The sequence below is a fragment of the Pteropus medius genome, unplaced genomic scaffold (genome assembly GCF_902729225.1).
Source record: "Pteropus medius unplaced genomic scaffold, Ma_sr-lr_union100, whole genome shotgun sequence".
NCBI classification, from domain to species: Eukaryota; Metazoa; Chordata; class Mammalia; order Chiroptera; family Pteropodidae; genus Pteropus; species Pteropus medius.
In genome coordinates, this window is record NW_024344377.1 from 3,794,027 (window position 1) to 3,801,525 (window position 7,499).

At 41.6% G+C, this 7,499-nt stretch overlaps 1 pseudogene; it reads right to left on the bottom strand.

Moving 5' to 3' along the window:
- Nucleotides 1-983: 983 nt before the first annotated feature.
- LOC120608916 (uncharacterized) lies at nucleotides 984-1,102 on the bottom strand (annotated as a pseudogene).
- Between the last annotated feature and the right edge of the window lie 6,397 nt (nucleotides 1,103-7,499).

A 7,499-nucleotide genomic window follows, 5' to 3' on the forward strand; every position in this document is an offset into this window, starting at 1 on the left:
TCATGGTGGGTAGTCATGCCCCAGGCCTATAACTTCTTTAGTGAAAAGTTTTAAGAAAAATGTTAAAAAATAAAATAAAATAAAGCCTTCTCTATGGAAGGGCTATGTGAATTAAGATCTAAACAATGGGAAGGGGCCAGGCAGTTTAGGTAGCTCCAGCATCCCTTCTTCTGGATCCTCAGCATCTCTGTCCCCAAATCACACAAAACTGATTAGGGAGGGTCCTTGGTGTCTACAGATATACAATACAGTACCTCACTCTGATATCATTTAATATTTTTAAAAAGTATTTAAAATAAAATATTTCATACCTACCAATCTAAGAAAAACAGGCAGTCACCACTCAACTTAAGAAATAGTTATTACTAATGTAGTTGAAGCACTTTCCTGCGCTTCCCTAATCTTCCCCTCCCTATCCCACAGATGTAACCATTATTCCAAATTGGGTGATTGCCATGTTCCTAAATGTTAATAAACTTTGGTATATGTGTTGTCTCATTCAACAAAATACTGTACTCCTTTTAAAACTTTACATCAATTACAATAATAGCTAACATTTATTGAATGGCAGGCACTATTCTAAGTGTTATACTTGTATTACTTTCTTAAATCCTCATGATACCCCTGCATATAAGTCCTAGTATGACCTCAGTTTACAGGTGAGAAAACTGAAAGGTGGCACAGTTTCCCCAAGATCACACAGTTTGCAAATGGCAGTGCCAGGCTATAGACCCAAGCAGTGGGATGCCAGCCACCCACCAGATCACTGTGCTACGCAGCCTCCTGTTGTATAGCATACTGTTTGTGGTTGTTTGTAAATTGCTTTTTTTTGGCTCAAATCTATGTTTTTACAGATTTACCCAAGTTAATACTCAGAATTTTGGTTCAGTAATTTTAACTGTTGAGTGGTATTTTGCATATGAAAATATGATTAATTCCATTGCCTGTTAATGGACAATAATTCGTTTCCTTTTTTTTTTTAACATCTACAACACCTGGTATTCCTAGGTAGTATTCCATCGAAGCACTAACCAGGCCCTACCCTGCTTAGCTTCTGAGATCAGATGAGATCGGGCACGTTCAGCGTGGCATAGCTGTAGACTCTATTTTTTACTTTATCATTAGTGCTGCTATATTTCGAAAAAGTCTCCTTGTTCTACATGCTCTTTATCTTGGGAAATTCAACATCATGAAGGCTCAAACATCATTTCTTCCCTTTACCCAGGCAAAATTAATTTCTCCCTCTTCCAGCCATAGAACTAGGAATGGAGTATATTTAGATGTATGTATGGCTCTTTTGTTTCTCCATTAGACTGAACTCCTGGAGGGCAGCACTCTGAACTACACACCTTTGAATTCCCTGTGCTGTTGTCGTAAATAGTTGTTAATGTTTCTGGTTCTCCCAGAAAATACACAGGTATTAGGGACTAAGAAATGGGACACAGATTCAGAATCAGTTTGGAAACCAAGAAGATATTTGCACTCATATTTCATTGGTCTTTGAAATCTCTTGCAAGGTTCTATAGATAAAGCATTTACAAGGAAAAAAGATCCTCTTGTGGATTCCTTTTAACAACCTTGGCAATAGATCAACCTGCATCTCAAAGATCTGCTTTTGGTGAAATACTTACACATGTACACATACATGCATGTGCAAGGATGTTCACGCAGTGCTGCCAGTAATATCGAACATGCGAAAATTACCTAAATATTAATAAGGAAATTTTTTTAAATGATGATCTATTCCATATTATAGAGTGCTATGAAGTTAAGGAGAGTGGGGTAGATGTATTTGTCCTAACTCACTATGACCCCATCTGCATGTAAAACTCAAAGCTGATATGTGTATAATTGGAGACATGCACACCCAGCTGCTGAAAGTGGTTACCTTGGAGGAAGGGTGTCAGGGAATGGTGTGAAGGAAGGTTTGGGGCTGAGTACCTGTTTGAAGGTGGAAGGAAGTATAGTGCCCACCAAACCGTAAAGGTATCTTAACACCAAAAAACAAAGCAGGCAAATTTATTGAACATAACAGAATTTATTATAGGGTAATTTATACTTACAGGGAAGATTGGGTTGGAGCAAAAAAGACTACACAGCAGTCTGCACAGATTATTTTCCGTTACTCTACAGTTGTTACAATAAATGTTTTGTAGTATAGCTGAACTACTAACGATTGGAAAGGCAAAGGGACAAAAAATGTAGCATAAGGCAAGAACCATACCTCTTGGTGGTCTTATGATGGATAATTGCTTACAATTAATGCCAATACCTAGTTTGATATTTATCTCAGTTGCTAGACATTCTGGCCATTTACTGACTCTATAGTTACATTGTGTAAGATTATAGGACACGGCTAATCATTAGCTATGAAGCTTTGGTGCTGGCTGAGACTAGATATGTTAGAGACCTCAGCATGGAAACTAGAAAGAAATTTAGGGGGCAAAGATGGCGTCAGCTTTGGTTACATCGACATCTATATAGTACCCCAACACTATGAGTTGTATGATAAAAATGTCATTATATTTAGAAGTCTACAAGTGTATATTTTTACAAACATTTAGAAATGTATATATTTAATACATGTGTATTAAATGTACTATGTATATGGTCCATAACTGTAATGTCATAGAAAAATATTGAAAATATTCAAATGCTAATGACATGCTAATAAAATTTTCTTTAGGTAGGTAAGACTTCAGCAATTTTTCCTCCTCTTTTTACTTTTATTTCACAATTTAAAAAATACTGTCACGGGTGTGTCAGGCCCCGGGTGCGCCAGGCCCCAGGTGCACGCCAGGAGCATGTGGGAGGAGACACCCCGCCTTCAGAGATCCATTTCTTAAGGAGAAATGGCAACCTCCACAGGTCAGGGGTGGAAGAGGTGCCAGGGGAGTCGGGGGAGTAGTAAAGAGGGGGAAAAAAAATACTGTGATCACAATAGTTCACATTTTTAAATCTCTGAAATTGGGATGCATCCTACAATTATAATTGGGAGTGTTCTTTCCTTTGTTAAGGAAAAGTGATGTGCTCAATCATTAATGGCACGTCTAGATTTGAAGAAAGATCGTAAACGGAAAAAAAAATGAGAAAATATGTTAAATCCTTACACCCAGATCTCCCATCTTTACCACTTTACCAAGGTCATTTGCTGAATCTTAGAAAGATATTTAGCCCAAAATACATAATATAATTTTCTATGGTATTTGGGCCGGGGGAATCATTTTCCATTAAGTTAGCAAGAGTGCAGGATCAGTAAAACTCTATTCCCCTTGCTCAGTGTGCAAACATTTTCACAACAGGCTGTGACACATGCTCAAAACTGGAGAGACAGATGTAGATATAACTACAGCAGAGTTCTTGCCTGTGGCCACCTTACAATAAGGCGGGAAAACAGAAAGGGGGAGGGAAGGCATGAGCAGACCTATTGCTTCCAAAATTTCAGACCTAGAGATCCAAACTTGAGGAAAGAGAATAAGGCGACAAGTCTCCAAGGTAGAGCAGGATGAAAGCATGTTAGGTGTACTGCCTCTCCTTGCTCCTGGTGGGGTTGCTCATGCTGAGCCTCCCGCAGTCCCTGACCTTAAGTATTTTCTCAGGAGTGAGTTAGACAGGAGCCCCATGTGGCCAAGGCCCATAGGTGCCACCTTTGTCTATGGCACCCAGAAAATAAATGGGATGAAGACAACAATCAACAGATTCTAAAACAAAGGAGTTAAGGGAGATGGTGTTGGGTGCAGGGAGGAAACAATAATGAAGGCTCGGGTGGAGTGGGACACAGGGTGAGGGGTGGAGAGGTTATCTGTGGGAAGGGGGCCACGCCACGCCTGGAATTGCTGCCCCTCTCCCTCCCATTTCACTGCTCCGCCCTGCAGTCAGACCTGCCAGACAGGTTTACTGGAGTTAAGGGCAAAGAAACAGAGGGTGGAGAAAAGGGAGGCATTTCCGACCTTTAGCAATAAGACTAGCTGCTGCCCTGTCACCAGTGGAAGGAGTTGGGGTGTGGAAACAGCTCTGCCATCTTAACTGCGAAACCTCACTCATGCCCCCTCTCTTCTCTGTGCCCGTTTTCTCAGTGAGCAAATGGAGCTAATCATACTTCCCTCTGTGCCTCTGCCAGGGAGGGTTTAAATCAAGAAAAACCTTTATGCCATTTTTATAGGTAACGACAGTCTTGTGCAGGGAGTCCCCAAGACCTCCCCCAGATTTGATGATTTGGTGGAGGACTCACAAGATTCAGCATATAGCTGTCCTCATGGCTATGTATGATTTATTTCTGCCAGAGGATATGAAGTCAAATCAGCAAAGAGGGAAGGCACGTGGGGCGACGTCCAGAGGAAAGGAGGCCCAAGCTTCCAGGAGTCTTTTCCTAGTGGAGTCACACAGGATGCACCTAGTTCCTCCAGCAACAAGTCGTGACAACACACGTTAAAATATTGTTGACTGGGGAAGCTAATTAAAGACCCAGTGCTCATTAGAGACTTAGGTTTTTATTGGGGGCCAGTCACGTAGGCACCTTCTGCCTTGCACAGGCCAAAAACCCCAGACTCTCAGAAGGAAACAGGTGTTCAGCACGAACACTCAGAAAATAAATGAGGATGAACATGTATAGTTTGTACCTGTAGTTTAGGCAAGTCGGTCACTCTTACCAATTCTGAGACTGGTGGGAGCACCCCCTAAATCCAAGTTCCCAGACACCAGCCAAGGGCCTACTTACTAGCAGGCTTTTTCTAAGGATGACAGTCTCTGGCCTGCTGTGTCCTGTTTGCGCAGTCCGCTTGCTCCTTGCTCCCGGGAAAAGACTAAGTAGGTTGGCACTGATGTGGATTTGGAAAACATCCAAATTGTCTGGGCATGTGAACGAGACCCCAATATTTTCCACAGATGTTCTAATTCCCAGGGCCCTGGGAGCCAAAGGGGCTCTTCTTTTCATCTTTTTTCCATAACTGGATGTAATGAGACATTAGGCATGTGCCAGCCAAGAGAGCCACTGGGGTGGCAGCTCTTTTAAGAGACTCCAGGCCCGCTTGGGAACCAGAAAGTCACCTCTGGAAGGAACATCGGACAACTGCCCAGCACTGTGTCCTGACAGTTAACTGGCTGCCGGCCTTTGTCAGGCTTCTAGCATATTCCCCAAAGGAAGTCATCCCCTCATGTTCTCCAAAGTTTAAGGGTGTCGATATTGTAATCTGCAGAGATCCCATGCCTAAGAAGACCAGCTTTGGAGCTGTGCTGCATTAAAAGAAATAGCTCACTCTCTGCCTCTGAGAGGAGACCACACTCTTGTCTGTGGATGGAGGGTTGTCCCTTTTCTAATAAACTTGCCTTTGATTCTAAAAAAAAAACCCTCAGTAAGAAAAATATAATTAAGATCCTTACCTGCACTTTTCAAAGCACAAGATAATAGAATTCACTACCTACAGTGATATGTCTTAAAATCCCTTTCTTCTCATAGTTTTAAAATAAACTTTATATTTTATTTTTCTTTATTACTTTTCTTTTTTGGTGATAAAACCTGGGATAAACTTTTTTTCTGTAAGAATTATTTTAGATGTACAGCAAAGTTGCTAAGAGTTACCATACGACCCTTATTCAGTTTCCTCTGTTATTAACATCTCATCAGAATGGTATGTTTGTCACAGCTAATGAACCAATATTTGAAATATTAGTAACTAAAATCCATCCTTTATTTTGATTACCTTAGTCTTTACCTAACATCTTTTTTCTGTTCCAAGATCCTATTTAAGATAACATATATTTCAGTCAACATGTCTCTTTAGGGTCCTCTTAGCTGTAAGAGTTCCTCAGACTGTCTTTGTTTTAGATGACAGTGGCAGTTTTTGAGAGCATTGGTCACGTATTTTGTAGATTGTGCTTCAATTAAGATTTGTCTAATATTTTTCTTATGACGAGATTGGGTTATGCAGTGGTCAAGCGCCATTCTTATCACGTCATCTCAAGGGACCATCAAGCGTTACCCTTAATCACCTCTCTGAGGGAGCGTTTGTTGGGTTTCTCTCCTGAAAAGTTATTCCCCCACTCCCTTCCATACTGTGTTCTTTGGAGGAAAGCCACTTCACCTGGCCCACAGTTAAGGAGTGGAGGTGGGTTATGTGCCACCTCTTTGAGGGCAAAGCATCGACATAAATTGTTTGGAGCTCTTCACGGGAAATTTATCTGTTCTTTCCCATTTATTTACTTGGACGATCTTTACGTACATCAGTATGGACTCCCTCCAGATTTTTGTAAACCAGCTCTCATTCGGCACAAGCTCTGAACTCTCTCCACTCTCCTTACAAACAACGCTCCCCGTTGCCATCTTCTCCTCTCTTTCCTTTTCTTCCCCACTAGCCTTTTCCCCACCCCTCTATTCTCCCTCATCTCAACACTTTCTTACCTGGATCTCCTACTCCACTTCTCCAGCTGTCCTCCCAACTGATTACCCCATGTACCTAATAAAGCAGAAGTGCAAAAAAGGGGGAGATGGGGAGGAAAATGCTCATTCGTCAATATCAGAATATTATAGCAACTGAGGGGGGAGAAGGAGGCTGCGAATATCCCATGCATTGATTTTGTCCCTCTTCTATGCATATACATGAGAATGATTGCTGCAGAGCTTGTGTCAAGGATCGTGCTGAGTGCTACATGTAGTGTCTCATTTAAACCTCACACAAACTCATCATTCGTATTTCACAGATGATAAAACTGAAGCTCAGAGAGATTACTCCCCTAATGTCACTGTGTTAGTAAATGGCAAAGCTGGGGGTTGAAGCCATTGCGGAGTCCACATCTGGCATGCTTACAGGATGGACTGAGATGTATTTATAATCCTCGTTCTCTAGGAAATGATACATCCCCCCTAGGTGTGCAACTAGGAATAGTCTCTGATTCCTTCTTGGGGCTTTTGCTCCAGCGGCTTAAGTTTTCACTTAAGTTAAATCTTACACAGTTTTGTCTTTTCCTCCATTGAGCTGTACCTTCATTTTCATTTCATGTAAGGAAAAGTCGCTTTAGAATTTTAGACTCCATTAATGTTTCATTCTTTTTTCCCTATAATATGGAGAAAATGGTTAATGTCTTTGCATTAGTTTTGTATTGATGCGTAACAAATTATCATAAATTTAGTGGTAATTTAAAATAACACTCATTTATCAGCTCAGTTTTGTGGATCAGAAGTCCAGGTACAGCATGACTGGGTTCTCTGTTCAGTCCTGCCAGGATGCAGTCTAATGTTGGTGAGGCCGCATTTCTTTCTGGAGGTTCTGGGGGAGAGTTTGCCTCTCAGCTCACCCAAGTTGTTGATGGAATTCAGTTCCTTGCAGTTGTAGGACAGGGTCTCTGTTCACTGGCTCCGCTCACTGTTGGCCAGGGGCTGCTTTCAGCTCCAAGAGGCCACCTGCAGTTCCTTGCCATGTAGCTCCCTCCAAATCCCCTCTCATGTTCCTAATCTCTTTCTCTTTTCATGACCTCTAGACCCAGACTTAAAGGGCTCCTGTGAT